Genomic DNA, 20,813 nt, shown 5'->3' with positions numbered 1-20,813 from the left:
TCTGTCTTCCAGGTCACTTATTCGTTCTTCTGCCTCACTTATTCTGCTCTTGATTCCTTCTAGTGTAGATTTCATTTCATTTATTGTATTGTTCATCTCTGTTTGTTTGTTCTTTAATTCTTCTAGGTCTTTGTTAAACATTTCTTGCATCTTCTCGATCTTTACCTCCGTTCTTTTTCCAAGGTCCTCGATCATCTTCACTATCAACATTCTGAATTCTTTTCCTGGAAGGTTGCCTATCTCCACTTCATTTATTTGTTTTGCTGTGGTTTCATCTTGTTCCTTCATCTGGTACACAGTCCTCTGCCTTTTCATTTTGTCTTTCTGTGAATGTGGTTTTCATTCCACAGTCTGCAGGATTGTAGCTCTTCTTGCTTCTGCTGTCTCGAAATACCTATCTGTATTTCAAGATACATTCATCTCGAGTAGAGTGTAGACCACTCCAGACAAACCTTCTGTCTCCATGATCATTGGCTTCTTTTTAAAAAAAAAAATCATGTCAGCCTGTGTAGAAGCTAACCAAAGGGCTGCAGCCCTTTTATTCACAAGCTTAACATGAAGTTTCTGGTCAGCATATGTGTCACGGTCACATTTCTAATGAGGGTTTGGTTGGGCAAATCAATGAATAATCTAACACCTCCCTTAGAAGCAATCTGTTAGTAGGCTTCGGCTGTATGTAGTTGTTCTATATTGGGGGCAGTATTTAACCCTTCACTTCTAAATCCATGCAGTAGTCAGCTAAGTCCTGACACAGCTTTACCATGTGTTGAGATTCCCAAATAGGATCAGAGTGTACAGCAAGGATGAAGGAAGCCCCAAAACTTACAGAAATAACACTCCTGGGCCTAAGATGTTACAGTCTGAATCAATGTGACTAGAACCACACCACGGGCATCTTTCCCAAGACCTTCCTCATCCACAGAGTCAGTCCCTGACTTGCCCTGGGACTGAATCTCTTTCCCAAGGACTTGGGATTGGAATTTGAAGAAGCTAATTTTCTCCGTCAGCATTTGAACTCAGAGAACTTAGAAACCCAGCCACCGTGAGACAGCCGTTCCCGTGCATCCTGAGAGGACTCCATTCCACGAAGGAACACTGCCAAGAACTCTGGTTTTGACTTAATTTCCAGAAGCTGTTGACCACGCTTTTGCGGAACTCACAAAGCTGTCTCCATTACCCTGAATAATCAGCATTAGCGTCAAGTCAGACATTCTGAACCCCTGCATTTAGAAGAAGTGAAATACATGCAGCAGTTCTGAATTAAAATAGCCGGCCCTGGGCATCAGTCTTATTTGGAGGTTTTACTTAGAAAAAAGGGATCAACTTATGCTTAATTGGGGTTAAGTCCCCACTGGGTAAACCAGTGGTAACCTTCAACAATGCCGCCCACAAAGCGGTGGTTACAGGCTAGGCTCTGGACTGTGTGCTTGATGAGTAAGTTGACTTACATTCTGGTGCCAGCTCCTTAGTGCACCTCAGATGACCAGACCGCCAGCACCACCTGGGGGCCCAGGCTGAGAAGCCCAGGATCTGCACAAAATGCTCCCACCAGTGCCGGGCACGGCGAATGTGATCAATCTCAGCTATCATCACTGTAAAACGTTTCCTGGAACCGCAATAAAATACCAACGGTGGGGTCATCTGCAGGTGTTGAGATTAGGGTTGATTTTATTTCCTCTTTGTACTTTTCCCTGTTTTACCACAAAGAGCGGGTCTTCTTTCTTCTGGTTCAGAAAATAATTTAGAATAAAAAGGACCCCGTGCATCTGTGTTCACAGATAAAGTCAACCTTCCTACGTGCCGATGACAGGGATGAAGCAGTCTTGCTTCAGAACGAGGGGTGGCTTTCAGAGGTGTCCGCCGGCTCGGTTTTCAAACTGCATCTAATGTCACTCCAGGCAGAAGGCACCCTGATTCGGTTTACTTGAGGGTTGAGGTTGGAGGCAGAAGAAGGCGGACTCGATAGGATACACACACGCCTACCTCGCTTGAGTTTTCAGAGACCCGGGAATGCCGTTTGGCCTTTTGGTTCTTAGCATCACGATATTGCGCTGTCTGCACATGTGCGGTGGGAGTGGAGGAGGGTAGGGGTGGGGCAGGGGCATTTCCTGAAGGGTTTTGCAGGTCATGGTTGTGACTCTGGGAGCCTCGGGACTTTGTGGACTGGAGGAGTGACGCGATCGGACTGCTGTTTGGACAGGCTCTCCCAGGGCCGTGTGAGAACAGACTGTGGAGGTCGGGGGAGCCCTGTGGAGGAGAGGCTACTATAACTATCCAGGTGAGAGATGGCCTCGGACCAGGAGGTGAGAAACGCTCAAACCTGGAGGCGCCTGAAGTTAGGGCTCCTGGGGTATGCTGAGGTGTCCCCGTGCAGTGTGAGAGGGTGTGATGTGAGGTGAATGAGCAAGCATCACTCTCCTTCAGGCTGGAGGCCTGGCTGCCCACGGGGGGGCCCTCCCGGCCTGCGCTCTCCACAGTTACTCTCCTTGCTGGCGGCTGCCTGAACTAGATGCGGCTGCTTCTAAGAGCTTTCCTAGTGCCATCGGTGAGCTCACGAGAAGTCACCACATCCCCAGCGGAACGACAGCTTTTCATCAGGACTGACTCTTCAGAACCAGGGTGAGTCCCAGTGTTGAGGGAAAAAAAGTGCTGTTTTACTAGTGTGGAAATGCTCAAGCAGACCATGTGTGAAAAGGCTGACGAACCCAATTTCTGGGGAGCAGCATTAAAGGGGGTGACAGGAGCAAGCCTGTAGTAACCTCCAGAGGGAACGGGCTGCTGCCCCTCGGAGCTGCCGATCGGGGACCGCTGACCCATCCTCTGAAGGGGTGAACAGCCCACATGGGCATGAAGGCGAAGGGGCAGCACGGGAAGAGGCGACGGAGAAAAGCACTTCCAGGCGGGACAGAGTCATGGGTAGCACAGTGAGAATTGCAACAGTGTACAGTGAAGAGATACATAAAAAGGGTGACTTCTGATGTAAGGTCAGGCCCACAAAAGTTTCAGTAGGCTGAGACAGATGGAGTAAACCACCTCTATTACTGAGAGAAACAGAGCTTGGTTTTCGGTTAAGCTAGGGAGCATGGCAAAGCCTGGTACCGAGTATTTAGGTACCGCCTAATATTCTCCGCGTGGCCTGTTGACAGTTACAATTATTATAAACATCTACCTGGAATATTTTCATAGGGGAGTTGACGTAACCATGAACGGTTACAGCACATTTTTGATAAAATATTATATTAACATTTTCAGATGTAATTTTAAAAATCAGCTTAAGAATATGAAAACTGAGTCATCCCTGTTATCATTTCGATTCAGTGAAATTGCCGTATACACACTTAAGAGCAGTTGGTGCATTTTTCCCACGTAAGTCGACTGAATTCTTGGTAAGAAACAAAGGGTTGATTGAAAGAAACAACACACTTCAAACAGCAGGGGGTGCCATGCACCAAAGCCGCAGGTGGCACTCCAGTTGTGAACTCCCGCCCATCCCATCTGTATCTGCAGAATGGTAATTCTTTCCTTACGTGATCTGAAGAATATTTAGAAAGTTCCAACCTTAGCTTATGTTTAGCCTTTACTTTTTTTGACTGCTAGTAGTCAAACTGGAACTTGCTAGAGGCTGCGTGTGTTGGGCGGGGTATAGAGAGTGATTATTCAATGGGTAGAGAGTTTCCGTTTCGCAAGTTGAAGAGCTCTGGGGATGGATGGTGAGGACAGGAGCACAAGAATGTAAATGTGCTGAATTGTACACTTACACACGGCTCAGGTGCTAAGTTATATGTGAGGTGTACTTTAGCACAATTTAAAAAATTAAAAAATTGGGGCTTCCCTGGTGGCGCAGCGGTTGAGAGTCCGCCTGCCGATGCAGGGGACACGGGTTCGTGCTCCGGTCCGGGAAGATCCCACATGCCGCGGAGCGGCTGGGCCCGTGAGCCGTGGCCGCTGAGCCTGTGCGTCCGGAGCCTGTGCTCCGCAACGGGAGAGGCCACAGCAGTGAGAGGCCCGCGTATGGCAAAAAAAAAAAAAAAAAAAAAAAAAAGGAACCTGCTTATAACAACACAATATGCACGTGCATTTGCTAACTGCTTTAAGAACTGCATGTGTGCACTGTTGGTGAGAATGTAAATTGGTGCAGCTACTACGGAGAACAGTATGGAGATTCCTCAAAAGACTAAAAATAGAGTTGCCATATGATCCAGCAATCCCATTCCTGGGCATATACCCAGACAAAACTATAATTTGAAAAGATACATGCACCCCCCCAATGTTCATAACAGCAGTATTTGCAATAGCCAAGACATGGAAACAACCTAAATGTCCATCGACAGATGAATGGATAAAGAAGATGTGGCACATATAGACAATGGAATATTACTCAGCTATAAAAAAGAATGAAGTAATGCCATTTGCAGTAACATGGATGGACCTAGAGATGATCAGACTAAGTGAAGTAAGTCAGAAAGAGAAAGACAAATACCTTATGATATCACTTATATGTGGAATCTAAAGTATGACACAAATGCACTTATCTACGAAACAGAATCAGACTCACAGACGTAGAGAACAGGCTTGTGGTTGCCAAGGCAGGGCCAGCGGGAGGAGGGATGGATTGGGAGTTTGGGATTAGCAGATGCAAATGATTAACATCATTTATAGAATGGATAAGCAACAAGGTCCTACTGTGTAGCACAGGGAACTATATTCAATATCCTGTGATAAACCATAATGGAAAAGAACATAAAAAAGAATGTACATATAGGTATAACTGAATCATTTTGCTATAGAGTAGAAATCAACACAACATTATAAATCAACTATACTTCAATAAAATAACTTAAAAAAAGGAACACACCTGTGGATTTGTACTGTCACTCTGTTATGAGGTAGAGAGTTGGGGACCAGTCTCAATTGTTTTAATCTGCCCTGAACAAACCAATCGAACCCTCAAATCTACAACATATGATGACTTAAAACGCAAATGCTGGATGACTGAAGCTTTGGGGAGAAGTGCGAAGGGGGGCAGAGGCTCAGTGGGAAGGAACTAACTCATCAATTATTTACTATATGCCAAGAGCCTTCCAGAGGCTATGTCATTTAATCCTTACCCCAGTCCCAGGGTCATGGCTTTGTTTTGGGTCCTCTATTGAGGACAGCAGGACCCAGAGGGGCTGTGTGACTTTCCCCAGTCAGCCCATTTGTAAAGGGTAGGGCCAGGATTTCAACCCCGGCCTTGGGGACTCCGAAGCCTTGCTCCCCCCATGTCTCTGGGATGTCTAAAGGCGCCCAACTGGCCCAATGGTTCAAGGTACACAGACACCGTGAGGGACGCCAAATGAGAAAGTCTTAAATTCAGCATCCTTGGTCCTTTTCGTCCTTCCCCCACGCACAAGAGGTCCTTTTCTTCTCCCGGATAATGTGAACAATGAGAAGGCAGTCTCGGGGCACGGGGGTAGGGCAGCCCAGCAGAAACAAAGCCTCAAACAGGCCGTCCTTGTGGGAGACACAGGGCCAGCGTGGTACCACGCTCAGCGAAAGTCCGGTGGTGTCCGCCACCCTGATGGCTGAGGGACAGCTAGTGGGTCAGTTTAGCCACAGGAAGTGAGACTGGGTCACCCTCCTGAGCTGAGCTTTTAACTCTGAGCACAGGCTGAGGTCCTGTGGGATGGTGGGTTTCGCTATTTCTCAGCTCAGATTTTGCCGCTGTCCAGCACACGACTGAAGGTCTCAGGGCTGAACGCTTTACTGAGATGCAGCTCTGACTGGTGGGACGCAACGAAGAAAAAGGGATTCTGGATGTGCTTGTTGGATGTTGACATATGTTGGACGCTGACATATGCTATCCCATGAAGCAGCAACAGAGGAGAATCGGTGTGCCGACCAGAGCACTCGAGATTGTCCATTATATACGGAAATGCAAGTAGGGGAGCTCATCCTGAACTGCAAGACGCAAAACTGATCCTTAAATGATGAAAAGTCCTCTAACTGGGGGGAAACTGAGGCTGTGACAGGCAAGACTGGACGAGACTCCAGGCCTGTAACCTGCGCGCAGGGTGTTTTCTGGTGTTTTCTACCGGCAGTGCCTTAGCCAAGCTGCCCAGACCTCGCGGGGAGCAGGTGACCAGTGCTGACCTGGCAGGATTAGGGGCGCTATAAATACTGCCACTGTCAGTGACCTCGCTGTCTTTCAGAGGTGGTGGCCGTTCTGCGGGGAGGGGCAGAGTGGAGTTCCTCTGTTTGTATCTGTGGGATTTGTGCCTCCCGAGGACATACCTAGTGTGAGCCACAGAAGAAGTATTTTAAGATTAGCTGAACCTCCCCGAAGGGGATTATTTCGTGTTGTCACAGAGAAAGAAGCTGATGGTGCGGATTTTTTCGACTGCTTCTTTCTCTGATGGAAAGCTTTTTGCTTTCTTTCCCTCTGGGAGGGCCCCTGTGAGGCCCTGAAGTTCTGAAGCTTTAGGACTAAAATGTTTTAAGTACGAAACATCATCACCTTAAATTTTACGGTGGCCTCCACCCCTTGGATGACACGTATTTTCGCGCTGGCTTTGGCAAGATGGAACACGCACCCAGGGGTGTTGCAATTCTGTGCCTGGCTTCTGGAGAGCACACACTCACCCCGTCCCTCTCCAGCAACCTGCAAGCTAGCCCCCCAGACGAGGATTAGCTCAGGAAGCTGGGGACCAAGACAAAGAACAGCCTCACTGGACAGAGCTGTGACCATCAAGGAGGAGATGGCCACTCACGTGGGAGAGAGTGACCACGTTCTTGTTAAGCTCGCAATGACCAGGGAAATTTAAAAAATGAAGTAAAGAAAAGAGATTTCAAAATTTACGGGAAAGAGGCAAGTAAGATCTGATAACACCAGAGATTCTGAAAGGAGCTGGAAACCTCTCAAAAGAGAAGATTTCTCCCCCAACCCCTGCAACAAGCAGAAAAGAGAACAGAAGGCACCTGAAGACGTCAGGTGGTCCCCAGGCTGCTCTCGGGGGGAGGAAACACGGCAGCTGGGGAAGGGGGTACCGGCCATCCCCCCGCCTTCATTTGCTGGCTCACAGGCTCTCTCTTCCCCAGTTCCCGGGAGGTAAGCCTAGAAAAAGTCTAAGAACTACCACCTTCAAGGACTCACCAACTCGTGGATGAATAAGGACAGGAAGGCAAAAGCCCAGATTATGCTGAATGGGTGCAGGTGCTGAGATCCAGAGAAAGGGCTCTACAGAACTATACTCGAGGTAAGAAGAGGAAGAGGAAAGAACCGGTAGGGGCCGAGGGTACATTCCAAGCCCCTCCTTTGAGTCTGCCTTTTCCACGAAGGAGGGTCATCTTAAAATAAATGGGCAAACATCGTTAAAAGGAATTTGAAGACCGAAACTGATAAGAGGGAGTGAAGCATTTTGCCTGTGCAAGTCCCAGATCACTAACATCATCTGAAGTGAAAACACTCATCGGCGTGGCTGAGAAAGCAAAGAAGTGGGGAGATACCAGGAACCTCAAGGTTGGCAAATCCTCCGAAGATGGATTCGAGAAGGGGCCAGCCCCCGACTACCATGAGAATACGGCCAACGGGGTCTCACTGTTGGCTAACAGTGCCATGTGGCTAAATGAAAAAGCCCATGTAGGCTTAGGCTGCATTAATAAAAACTATAAAGTCAAAAATGGACAATTCTAGCCCATTAGCCGAGGTCAGACCCGATTTGGCGTTTGTGTTCCACATTCTCAGAGGACTCTCACAAGCTGGAACAATTTCAAGGAGCACAACGAAAACCCTGCAGGGTCTGGAAGCCAAGCCTGTTAAAAAGGTCTGGAAACGGGCTTTGGCTGTTTGAAGGGCTGCCACGTGGAAGAGGGATTAGACAGACACTAAGGGCAGAGATGAGGACGACGCCTCACCATCCCTTCGTCTGTGGATACTGCAGTCTGTCTTCACAGTCTCCTTCCCGCCTCTCAGGGAGTCGGATCTTAGTTACTTCTACAGTTTTGATTCTACAGTGACCTACTGATTCCCGCAGCGATCAGTTTGTTATTACGACAATGGGCTTCATACATGAATTCACTCAGAAAATAATTACTGGGCCCCTGTCCTGGGCCAGCCACTGTGCCGGATGCTGGGCATTTACAACGGCGAACACGGCAGAGATGACACCAGCGCTCACAGAGACCCGCTGGCTACAGAGCACTGAGTCACGATGGGGGACTTGGCACATGACGCGGACAGCGGGGGCCTCGGGGTGGGAAGCCGGCTGACAGTCCAAGTAACATACGCTGAACACGGAGTCAGGGAGAGGGTTTCAGGCCAAAGGGACAACGTGAGCAGAGGCCCGGGCCGTGAGAACACACAACGGCCCCTCAGCTCCAAGTGCTCTGCGTGGCTAGAACGGGGGGCAGGACATTGAGATGCGCCTTGTACTGCTTGTTTAGGGTTTGGGTTTCTGTCGCACAGAGAGCCCCCGGAAGGTCTCTACACCAGCCGCTCCATGAGGACTGGTTTGGAGGGGAAGTGTGTAGAGCCCTCACTGGGGGCTGTGGTCCCAGTTGAGCGGGAGCTGTAGAAGCAGAAACAGGGATGCGACGTGGGGAATGGAGGAGAGGGAGGTCCGAGGGGTAATTAGAGGGAGGCTAAGACCCGGCTCTGTCCCCGAGGGGATGTCAGGGTGAGGAAGAAAGCCAAGCTGGGGATGAGCCCAGGCTTCCGTCTCCGGCAACACTAAGCAGGCAGGAGTCCTTGCTAGTCACTGAAATAGGGAACAGAGAGGAGAAAAAGCCCAGGGCCACGAGCAGACCGTTGAGTCCGCTTTGGGACAGGAGGAGCTGTCAGCAACCGTGGGAAACCAGAGTGCATCTCTGGGCAGGAGGCAGTTAGATGTTTGCGCCTGAAGCTCAGGAGGGAGATGGGAGTCAAAGACGCTGATCTGGGAATCAGCCAGACACGGCACCTGAAGCCACGACCTGCAGAGAGAGGGCTTAGTGGGGAGATGGACAGAGGGGGATGCTCACTCAGAGTGAGGAAGAGGGACGTTCCGCCAAGGAGACTGTGCGGGAACACTCAGAAAGGAAGAGGGAAGAGCAGCCGGAGAGAGGGTCGCAGAAGCCACGGGAAATGAGCAAAGGATGCACACAACGGCAGCATCGAACACGGCAGGTGAGAACCGGACGGCGCCCGGGGGAGCTGCCGCGTGAGCCCGCAGGTACCGGGGCAGGCTCTCTAGGGAGACAACAGGGAGTGGTGACAAGAACGCAGCCCACAGGAACGATCTAGGAAGGAAGTGGGGCCCTTCGCCCCTGAAGAAGGAGGCGGGGGGCTGCGGTGGGAACAGCAGATGGCACAGGTGGGGAGCACAGATGTGGCCAACAGCAGCAGGAAGGGTGGGCTTGAGGTGCTTTTGTGTAATTCTCTCAAGGAGCTTGGATGCCAAGGGGATGAGAAACGTAGGGGGGCCGCTGGATAAAGACATGGTTTTTATGCTTTCTTTAGATTTTTTCTTTTTATAAAGTTGGGAGACGAGCATATCGAAACGTAGATAGGAAGGAGAGATTTGGGAGAAGTTGGCAGCGGGGACGGGGAGACACTGAGCACAAAGGATGGCTGAAGTCGTGCAGGCGAGTGCATGGAGGTACCACTCAGCTAGGGGCCGGGGGCTGGGGGGGATGTCCCTGCCTCCACGGCCGCGAGCACACAAAGACATCCCGCTTACTGTAAATGTGACCCCTCAATCCAAAGTAGCATCTCCCTCCTCCTCTTTCCTTTGACTTCATTTTTTTCTGCCAAGCAGCTGTGTTTCCCTGCAGAAGGCTGCATTACGGCCACCCAGAGGGATATTCCCTTCCTAATGCCCAGAACGAGTATTCATTCCTTTATACGGTGGACAGAGGTGATTAAATTAAGGATCTTGAGATAAGATTGCTTGGGAATGTCTGGGTGGGCCCTAAAAACCGTCACAAATGTCCTTATTATAGAAAAGGGAGGCACACAGAGGAGAAGGCGATGTGAAGACAGAGATCGGCGTGATTCGGCCAAGGAATGCCGGCCACCACCAGCAGCTGGAAGAGGCAAGGAATGAATTCTTTTCTAAAGCCACTGGAGAGAGTATGCCCCGCTAGCACCTCGATTTCAGCCCAGTGAACTGAACTTCGACTTCTGGCCTCCAGAACTAGGAGGGAATACATTTCTGATGTTTTAAGCCGTCAGGTTTGTGGTCATTTGTTACGGGAGCCACAGGAAACTAACGCACCGTCCAACACCATGGTGTATGTTAATTGCCTGTCTTCTCCATGAGGTTATGAACCGCCCCTAAGAAAAGAGACTCTGGGGCTTCCCTGGTGGCGCGGTGGTTGACAGTCCGCCTGCCGATGCAGGGGACACGGGTTCGTGCCCCGGTCCGGGAGGGTCCCACGTGCCGCGGAGTGGCTGGGCCCGTGGGCCAAGGCCGCTGAGCCTGTGCGTCCGGAGCCTGTGCTCCGCAATGGGAGAGGCCACAACAGTGAGAGGCCCGCATACAGCAAAAAAAAAAAAAAAAAGAAAAGAGACTCTGTGTGTTAGTTTCACCATGGTAGCCCTGGGACCTGGTATGCAGCAGGGGCGCAAGCATTTGTTGAATGACTGCATGAACAAATATGCACGTGCCCCTTCCCTGGGGAGCTGTGCTGTAAATAGAGAAACCCTAGGCATCACCCATCCCACTGAAAGTGTTCCATCGCGCATGCTCTAGACAAGTTTGGCAACGCATCCAAGCGTGCTTAAAAATCTTTCCTCACTGGCATTTCTAATATTTGGTTGGTGTGTACTGATGTATCAGATGTCTAAGCCAGAGGACTAAACATATCAATTTCTCTCTTTCAGCGCTCACTGAAGCTTGTGGGTAACTGACATTTCTGAATTAACAAGATGAACAAAGGCTGGAAGGAACACTGTCAGCACCCGGGATTGGAGGCTTTAAACAGGAAGGGGTGATGGGACATCCAAAGAACTTTCCCAAGTTCTCGGAGGGGAAAAACGCACAATATGTGTCTCGTGTGTGGGTGAGGTCTGTCTAGAGAAGGTATGTATAAATCTATCAAGAAGCTGAATTTATTTTAAACACCAAAAGAAAAGAAATCCCAGAGAAATCTGGAAGGGTATTATAGATATCACTAGAAAAAATCATAAAATTATTCACCGGCATCGAAAATACCAGTAGCCACTTATTTACAGATACAGCCATCCTTTCCTTACATGGAATCCCACGTGTCTGGGGACCAAGGAGGAGAGAGCCGGCATTCTTTGCTTCCAGCGTGCCAGGTGCTATATGCTAAGCTATTACTCCTTTGCAAAGTCTTATAAGGTGGGTATTCTTCTCATGCCCACATGGCAGCTGGGGAAGCCCAGGCTTATAGTTTTCAGAGACCACCCAGCTGGTGAGTGGTAGGGTCAGGGTGTGAACCCAGGCCCTGGGGCCTCCGGGCCCACATCCATGAACACTGTGTTATGTGGCCCTGAGTTCAAGCCTAAGCTACTCCCTCTCCTTTGGTTCTCTGACCCTTCCCAACCGACCCCTTTTAAATCAAAATCCGCAAAGAGGGCAGGCAAGTGTCACTGAGAGCCCAGGGCCCTTGGCACCATGCCCAGCCCTGCATCTGAATCCATCTCTGGTTCACAGGGGCCGGCTCTCCAAACCTTCTTGTTTTTGTTTGTTCGGGTAAGGGCCGATTCATTCCTCGAGCCACATTGGTTAAGAGCCATCTCTGAGGGAGGATTAAAGGCGGGCCTTTGAAAACTGGCTGGTACCTGATGAATGATGAGCAAGTTTCCCGGGCACTATTATTTGCCACACGTGCTTTTTCTCAGTGTCACATGGTGGTTCTTTGAGGCTGGCCCTGGGCTCAGAAGGTTCAGAAAGACTCCGGAAATAATCTCACGGCACAACTCAATCGTGTTTCCTTCACTGCCTGAACAAGTGGGCACTCCCGCCCAGAGCTGGAAATGCAGTAAAACGCTTTAAGATAACATAAAGAACATTTTTAGTAAAGGCCATGTATCAGTTAGCTAAGACTGACGTTTCTTCCCCGTTCACTCTTAGTCTGCCTACAGGTGCAGAAGACACCTAAGTGCTGGGAGAAGTAAAGCAGGTATTAAATTCTCCACTTGCTGTTCCCGTAAGACATCTCTGTTCTTGTATTTCCAGCTTCTCCAGGTGAGAATCTGAACGTGGGGTTTGCTTAGAAATACTGTTCATGCAGGTCAGCACTGTCCCCGGATTTATGTGCTTAATTATGTCTTTGCTGATGGGGCTTTTAGGGGGTGAGGGTAGAGGGTGGTTGGTATCACAGCATCCAATAGAAGTACCAGTGTTTGATTTATGTTACCTTAATGTTTGGGGGAAATACCTCTGTGTAACCAGAATCACCCTTGATTGTTTTCTCTTGTTTCTGGGTCCAGTGTTCTCTGGCTTCACTAAACACAAAATGATCACTTAGCGCACTTAACGGCGTTCTATGTCCTCACGTGCTGATTTCACTACGTCTACTCAGTGAATCCTGAGATAATTTACAAAAAAAGTTTTAAGATATTTTACATGGGCTTTGCTGACTCCTTACATGTCTTATCAGCATAAATCAACAGGATATCAAAGTTCACCAGGAAGTTGCTTGTGTTCAGAGCCCAAAGCACCTGGGAGTGAGAGCAGACGCTGAAATCAGAAAACCGAGCGGCCACGAATGTCACGGCCTCGTTTTGTCCACACGTCTCATCGTGATTATTGTTGGGAGGGTCTGGACCACACATCTGACCATTACATACTGTAATGTACCCACCGGATAAGAAGAAAAATGCTCCTCTACTGCTTCTGTCTTTAAGCTGAGATGAATAAAAGTGATTTTTAAAAAAGCCACAGAGTCATCAAATACAGTTCCTGTATGAATTGATCCCCACTGGGTTATCTTGAATACTGTGTGGAATGATTCCTGACTGCCTTCTCCCTCTGATAAATCTGCTTTTGCGCCAGAAAACCCTCGGAGTGGAGCCTGTGAACCACATCCTCGATGTGAGGCTGGGGTCTGGCAGGCAGCATGGGGAATGTGTAGGACCCACGGGCCAATCAAGACTCTTCTGCAGGAGCTGGGGGAGAACACAGTTGTCCTCTGCCTGGTTCCCAAACCCCTTCAGGTGGTGGCTCTGCACCTGTTCTTTATAGAACACAGTTGTGTACTGACAGGTGACGCTGAAACTAAGTAATTTTTATGGTTTTGTGCCAAATCAGATACTACTGTTGATGCAGGAAGCAGCAGAAGGGATCAAGGTTTTGAGACAATTTGGGGGTATAAATAAAACTGGATAAAATACTAGCAACTTAATTTGTTCCTTGAAAATTGCGAACATGTTTCGGCTTTTCAGTGCTCGTGATGGTGGTTCTGCAGGGCCGGGGTGAGGTGCATTGGACTGTTCAACTAATGGAAAGCAGAATAAAACCAAAACGCAAAACAACCTAAATAGGACACTGGTACTTCTATGATGCCAACAACCACCCCCCCCCTCAAAAAAAAGCCCCATCAGCACGGACATAGTTAAGCACATAAATCTGGGGACAGTGCTGACCTGCACGAACAGTATTTCTAAGCAAACCCCACACTCAGATTCTCACCTGGAGAAGCTGGAAACACAAGAATACAAATGTGTTATGGAAACAGTAAGTGGAGAATTTGAAAAGAAAGCAGACCAGTTGATTAGTTAGTTCTGGGCAATCAATCCATGTGGCCTTAAATGACAAGAGGACTCTGTTCTTTCAGAAACATCAGTGTATGAGTTTGCTAGGGCTGCTGTAACAAAGTACCACAAACCGGGCAGCCTAACAATTTATTGTCTCAGAGTCCTGGAGTGACAACAAAATCAAGGTGTGGGCAGGGCCATGCTCCCTCTGAAGGCGCCAGGGAAGAATCTGCTCCAGGCCTCCCGGTTTCCAGCAGCATCACTCCAGTCTCCACGTACCGCCCCCCCAACCCCCTGTGTGCGTGTCTGTGTCCACACCCCCCCTCCTCTAAGAGCACCAGTCAGACTGGATAAGGGGTCCACCTGACTCACCCACCAGGACCTCATCAGAACCCTATTTCCAAATAAGGCCTCATTCTGAGGCACTGGGGCTAGCATGTCAATATAGGAATTTGGGGTGGACATAATTCACCCCATAATCATGAGAATAGAAGATTCGGGGTCGAGTGCAGAGTCACACTTCCCCTTTTTACCAAGCATTGACATCAAAAGGCAAGGCTCAGGGTGGATCCAGAGTAAACACCTATTTTAATTCCTTTTTTTTTTTTTTTTTTTTGCGGTACGCGGGCCTCTCACTGTGGAGCACAGGCTCCGGACACGCAGGCTCAGCAGCCATGGCTCACGGGCCCAGCCGCTCCGCGGCATGTGGGATCCTCCCGGACCGGGGCACGAACCCGTGTCCCCTGCATCGGCAGGCAGACTCTCAACCACCGCGCCACCAGGGAAGCCCTTAATTCCTTTTTTAAAAGAAATAGATCCTTAAGTAGTAACAGCCACTGGCCTCAAATACCCTTGCATCCTATTGTGTGAAGCACTGTGGTTGAATGGCAAGTCTCCCTTCTCTCTCTACCTTAAATGACGGCAACACAAACACACACACACCACCGCCACTGCTGCTGCTGGGGCCATCACCACGCAGCCTCCATTTGCTGAAGCTGAGGGAGGCCAGTGGAACACAGCCTGGAGACCCTGGCACAGTCCCATGACCTCAGCATAATTCGAATCTGGGGTCATGAAGCCCACCCTGGAACAGCCTGTTAAGAATCACTCTTCACGAGTCCCTCCCATCAGGCAACTTCCACAAGCCTCTTAGATAGCCTCATCCACCAGATGACAGATGGCAGAAGCAAGAAGAACTACAATCCTGCAGCCTGTGGAACAAAAACCACATTCACAGAAAGACAGACAAGATGAAAAGGCAGAGGGTTAAGAACCAGATGAAGGGACAAGATAAAACCCCAGAAAAACAACTATATGAAGTGGAGATAGGCAACCTTCCAGAAAAAGAATTCAGAATAATAATAGTGAAGATGATCCAGGACCTCAGAAAAAGAATGGAGGCAAAGCTGGAGAAGATGCAAGAAATGTTTAACAAAGACCTAGAAGAATTAAAGAACAAACAAGCAGAGATGAACAATACAATGAATGAAATGAAAACTACACTAGAAGGAATCAATAGCAGAATAAGTGAGGCAGAAGAATGGATAAGTGACCTGGAAGACAGAATGGTGAAATTCACTGCTGTGGAATAGAATAAAGGAAAAAGAATGAAAAGAAATGAAGGGAGCCTAAGAGACCTCTGTGACAACATTAAACGCAACAACATTCACATTATAGGGGCCCCAGAAGCAGAAGAGAGAGAGAAAGGACATGAGAAAATATTTGAAGAGATTATAGTCAAAAACTTCCCTAACATGGGAAAGGAAATAGCCACCCAAGTCCAGGAAGCCCAGCGAGTCCCATACAAGATAAACCCAAGGAGAAACATGCTGAGACACATAGTAATCAAATTGGCAAAAATTAAAGACAAAGAAAAATTATTGAAAGCAGCAAGGGAAAAATGACAAATAACATACAAGGGAACTCCCATAAGGATAATAGCTGATTTCTCAGGAGAAACTCTAGAAGCCAGAAGGGAGTGGCATGATATACTTAAAGTGATGAAAGGGAAGAACCTACAACCAAAATTACTCTCTGGCAAGGACCTCATTCAGATTTGATGGTGAAATCAAAAGCTTTACAGACAAGCAAAAGCTAAGAGAACTCAGCACCACCAAACCAGTTCTACAACAAATGCTAAAGGAACTTCTCTAAGTGAGAAACACAAGAGAAGAAAAGGACCTACAAAAACAAACCCAAAACAATTAAGAAAATGGTCCTAGGAACATACATATCGATAATTACCTTATACGTCAATGGATTAAATGCTCCAACCAAAAGACACAGGCTTGCTGAATGGATACAAAAACAAGACCCATATATATGCTGTCAACAAGAGACCCACTTCAAACCTAGGGACACATACAGACTGAAAGGGAGGGGATGGAAAAAGATATTCCATGCACATGGAAATCAAAAGAAAGCTGGAGTAGCATTACTCATATCAGATAAAATAGACTTTAAAATAAAGAATGTTACAGGAGACAAGGAAGGACACTACATAATGATCAAGGGATTAATCCAAGAAGAATATGACAATTATAAATATATATGCACCCAACATAGGAGCACCACAGTACATAAAGCAACTGCTAACAGCTCTAAAAGAGGAAATCGACAGTAACACAATAATAGTGGGGGACTTTAACACCTCACTTACACCAATGGACAGATCATCCAAACAGAAAACTAATAAGGAAACACAAGCTTTAAATGACACAATAGACCAGATAGATTTAATTGATATTTATAGGACAGTCCATCCAAAAACAGCAGATTACACTTTCTTCTCAAGTGTGCATGGAACATTCTCCAGGAGAGATCACATCTTGGGTCACAAATCAAGCCTCAGTTAATTTAAGAAAATTGAAATCATATCTTTTCTGACCACAATGCTACGAGATTAGAAATGAATTACAAGGAAAAAAACGTAAAAAACACAAACACATGGAGGCTAAACAATACGTTACTAAATATCCAAGAGATCACTAAAGAAATCAAAGAGGAAATCGAAAAAAACCTAGCGCCAAAGGACAATGAAAACACGATGATCCAAAACCTATGGGAGGCAGCAAAAGCAGTTCTAAGAAGGAAGTTTATAGCAATACAATCACACCTCAAGAAACACGATAAATCTCAAACAATCTAATGTTACACCTAAGAAACTAGAGGAAGAAGAACAAACAAAACCCAAAGTTAGCAGAAGGAAAGAAATCATAAAGATCAGAGAAAAAATAAATGAAATAGAAACAAAGAAAACAATAGCGAAGATCAATAAAACTAAAAGCTGGTTCTTTGAGAAGATAAACAAAATCGATACACTATTAGCCAGACTCATCAAGAAAAAGAGGGAGAGGACCCAAATCAATAAAATTAGAAATGAAAAAGGAGAGGTTACAACAGACACTGCAGAAATACAAAGCATCCTGAGAGACAACTACAAGCAACTCTATGCCAATAAAATGGATAACCTGGAAGAAATGGACAAATTCTTAGACAAGTATAATCTTCCAAGAATGAACCAGGAAGAAATAGAAAATACGAACAGACCAATCACAAGTAATGAAATTGAAACTGTGATTAAAAATCTTCCCACAACAAACGTCCAGGACCTGACAGCTTCAAAGGTGAAATCTATCAAACATTTAGGGAAGAGATAACACCCATCCTTCTCAAACTCTTCCAAAAAATTGCAGAGGAAGGAACACTCCCAAACTCATTCTATGAGGCCACCATCACCCTGATACCAAGACCAGGCAAAGATACTACAAAAAAAGGAAATTACAGACCAATATCACTGATGAATAAAGATGCAAAAATCCTCAACAAAATACTAGCAGACAGAATCCAACAACATATTAAAAGAATCATATACCACGATCAAGTGGGATTTATCCCAGTGATGCAAGGATTCTTCAATATATGCAAATCAGTCAATGTGATACACCATATTAACAAACTGAAGAAGAAAAACCATATGATCATCTCAATAGATGCAGAAAAAGCTTTTGACAAAATTCAACACCCATTTATGATAAAAACTCTCCAGAAAGTGGGCATAGAGGGAACCTACCTCAACATAATAAAGGCCATATATGACAAACCTATAGCAAACATTATTCTCAATGGTGAAAAACCGAAATCATTTCCTCTAAGATCAGGAACAAGACAAGGATGTCCACTCTCATTGCTATTATTCAACATAGTTTTGGAAGTTCTAGCCTCGGCAATCAGAGAAGAAAAAGAAATAAAAGGAACCCAAATTGGAAAAGAAGAAGTAAAACTGTCACTGTTTGCAGATGACATGATACTATACATAGAGAATCCTAAAGATGCCACCGAAAACTACTAGAGCTAATCAATGAATTTGGTAAAGTTGCAGGATACAAAATTAATGCCCAGAAATCTCTTGCATTCCTATACACTAATGATGAAAAATCTGAAAGAGAAATTAAGGAAACACTCCCATTTACCATTGCAACAAAAAGAATAAAACACCTAGGAATAAACCTACCTAGGGAGACAAAAGACCTGTATGCAGAAAACTATAAGACACTGATGAAAGAAATTAAAGGTGATACCAACAAACGGATAGATATACCATGTTCTTGGATTGGAAGAACCAATATTGTGAAAATGACTATACTACCCAAAGCAATCTACAGATTCAATGCAATCCCTATCAAATTACCAATGGCATTTTTTACAGAACTAGAACAAAAAATCTTAAAATTTGTATGGAGACACAAAAGACCCCGAATAGCCAAAGCAGTCTTGAGGGAAAAAAACAGAGCTGGACGAATCAGACTTCCTGACTTCAGACTATACCACAAAGCTACAGTAATCAAGACAATATGGTACTGGCACAGAAACAGAACTATAGATCAATGGAACAGGATAGAAAGCCCAGAGGTAAACCCACGCACCTATGGTCAACTAATCTATGACAAAGGAAAGGATATACAATGGAGAAAAGACAGTCTCTTCAATAAGTGGTGCTGGGAAAACTGGACAGCTACATGTAAAAGAATGAAATTGGAACACTCCCTAATACCATACACAAAAACAAACTCAAGATGGATGACAGACCTAAATGTAAGACCGGGCACTATAAAACTCTTAGAGGAAAACATAGGAAGAACACTCTTTGACATAAATCACAGCAAGATCTTTTTTGATCCACCTCCTAGAGTAATGGAAATAAAACCAAAAATAAACAAATGGGACCTAATGAAACTTCAAAGCTTTTGCATAGCAAAGGAAGCCATAAACAAGATGAAAGGAGAACCCTCAGAATGGGAGAAAATATTTGCAAACGAATCAATGGACAAAGGATTAATCTCCAAAATATATAAACAGCTCATGCAGCTCAATATTAAAAAAAAAAACAACCCAGGGCTTCCCTGGTGGCGCAGTGGTTGAGAGTCCGCCTGCCGATGCAGGGGGACACAGGTTCGTGCCCCGGTCCAGGAAGATCCCATATGGCACGGAGTGGCTGGGCCCGTGAGCCATGGCCACTGAGCCTGCGCGTCCAGAGCCTGTGCTCCACAACAGGAGAGGCTACAACAGTGAGAGGTCCGCGTACCGCAAACAAACAAAAAACCCCAAACAATAAAAAAAAAAAAAAAAAAAAAAAAACCCAATCCATAAACGGGCAGAAGACCTAAATAGACATTTCTCCATAGAAGACATACAGATGGCCAAGAAGCACATGAAAAGCTGCTCAACATCACTAATTAGTAGAGAAATGCAAATCAAAACTACAATGAGGTATCACCTCACACCAGTTAGAATGGGCATCATCAGAGAATCTACAAACAACAAATGCTGGAGAGGGTGTGGAGGAAAGGGAACACTCTTGCACTGTTGGTGGGAATGTAAATTGATACAGTGACTATGGAGAACAGTATGGAGGTTCCTTAAAGAACTAAAAATAGAACTACCATATGACCCAGCAATGCCACTACTGGGCATATACCCAGAGAAAACCATAATTCAAAAAGACACATGCACCCCAATGTTCACTGCAGCACTATTTACAATAGCCAGGACATGGAAGCAACCTAAATGCCCGTCATCAGATGAATGGATAAAGAAGATGTGGTACAAATATACAATGGACTATTACTCAGCCATAAAAAGGAACGAAATCGGGTCATTTGTAGAGACGTGGATGCATCTAGAGACTGTCATACAGATTGAAGTGAGTCAGAAAGAGGAAAACAAATATCATATATTACCGCATATATGTGGAACCTAGAAAATGGTACAGATGAACTGGTTTGCAGGGTAGTAATTGAGACACAGAAGTAGAGAAAAAAACGTATGGACACCAAGGGGGGGAAGCGGCGGGGGAGTGTGGGTGGTGGTGTGATGAACTGGGAGATTGGGATTGACATGTATACAGTGATGTGTATAAAATGGATGACTAATAAGAAAATAAATAAATAAACATTAAAAAAAAAAGAATCCCTCTTCACACCTGCCATCCTGAAACAGTCCAGTTCACCCAAAATCAACCTGTGAAAATAGCCTATTTGGCCAACCAACAATTTGTCACAGTTACTGGTTTTTTAGAAACCTGCCTCTTTTAAAGTTTTCTGAAGTTTACAGCAATATGTCTTGGAAGGATTGTCAGGGCCATGGGGGGCTGTGAAGGCTCTAGGGGTCTCTGGGGCCTTCCCTCCTCCCCACTGTCTACTGTACCCACCTCTGTCATTCTGCTCCATTTCCTCTGACTCTCCACCTCTCCTTTCTTTCCCGACCCCATGGTCTCTCTCCGTTTCTCCTTCTGACCTGCACCCTCCACCTCTCTGGCATTGTCTCTCCCATCTCCTGCTCTTTGCACTTGCCCTCCTGCCCCTCCGGGTTCAGCATCTGGGGGGTGCTCGGTGTGACCGTGTAGGCTGTTCGCTGCACAAAGCTGCCCTGCTGGCTCCACCTACCAGCATCCATCTGGATGGACTCCCACTTCCATCTTGTAAAAAGGGGGTTGGGAAGGCCTCAGCAGCAGCCCAGCCTGTGCTTTGCAAGGATTCTTCCCCACCGCTCTGGCCCCAGAGGGGCCCCTCTCTTGGCAACAGCTCCCCCAAACTAGAGCAGTGGGGAGCTTAAGAAAACACCAAATGTTTAA

At 46.5% G+C, this 20,813-nt stretch overlaps 1 protein-coding gene and 1 long non-coding RNA gene across 2 annotated transcripts in view; one reads left to right on the top strand and one right to left on the bottom strand.

Annotated features, from left to right (window-relative positions):
* ANKH (ANKH inorganic pyrophosphate transport regulator) overlaps nt 1-20,813 on the bottom strand; it is a 142,780-nt gene that overhangs the window by 11,528 nt on the left and 110,439 nt on the right. The gene's annotated exons all lie outside the window — the stretch shown is intronic.
* Nucleotides 6,736-13,535, top strand: LOC116752348. Its single transcript, XR_004349441.1, has 3 exons — nt 6,736-10,189; nt 10,841-12,216; nt 12,586-13,535. It is a non-coding gene; the product is annotated as an uncharacterized LOC116752348 (long non-coding RNA).

This window comes from Phocoena sinus, chromosome 3 (genome assembly GCF_008692025.1).
Source record: "Phocoena sinus isolate mPhoSin1 chromosome 3, mPhoSin1.pri, whole genome shotgun sequence".
Lineage (NCBI taxonomy): Eukaryota > Metazoa > Chordata > Mammalia > Artiodactyla > Phocoenidae > Phocoena > Phocoena sinus.
The sequence above is the reverse complement of the archived record's forward strand: the minus strand, read 5'-3'. Positions and strand labels throughout refer to the sequence as shown.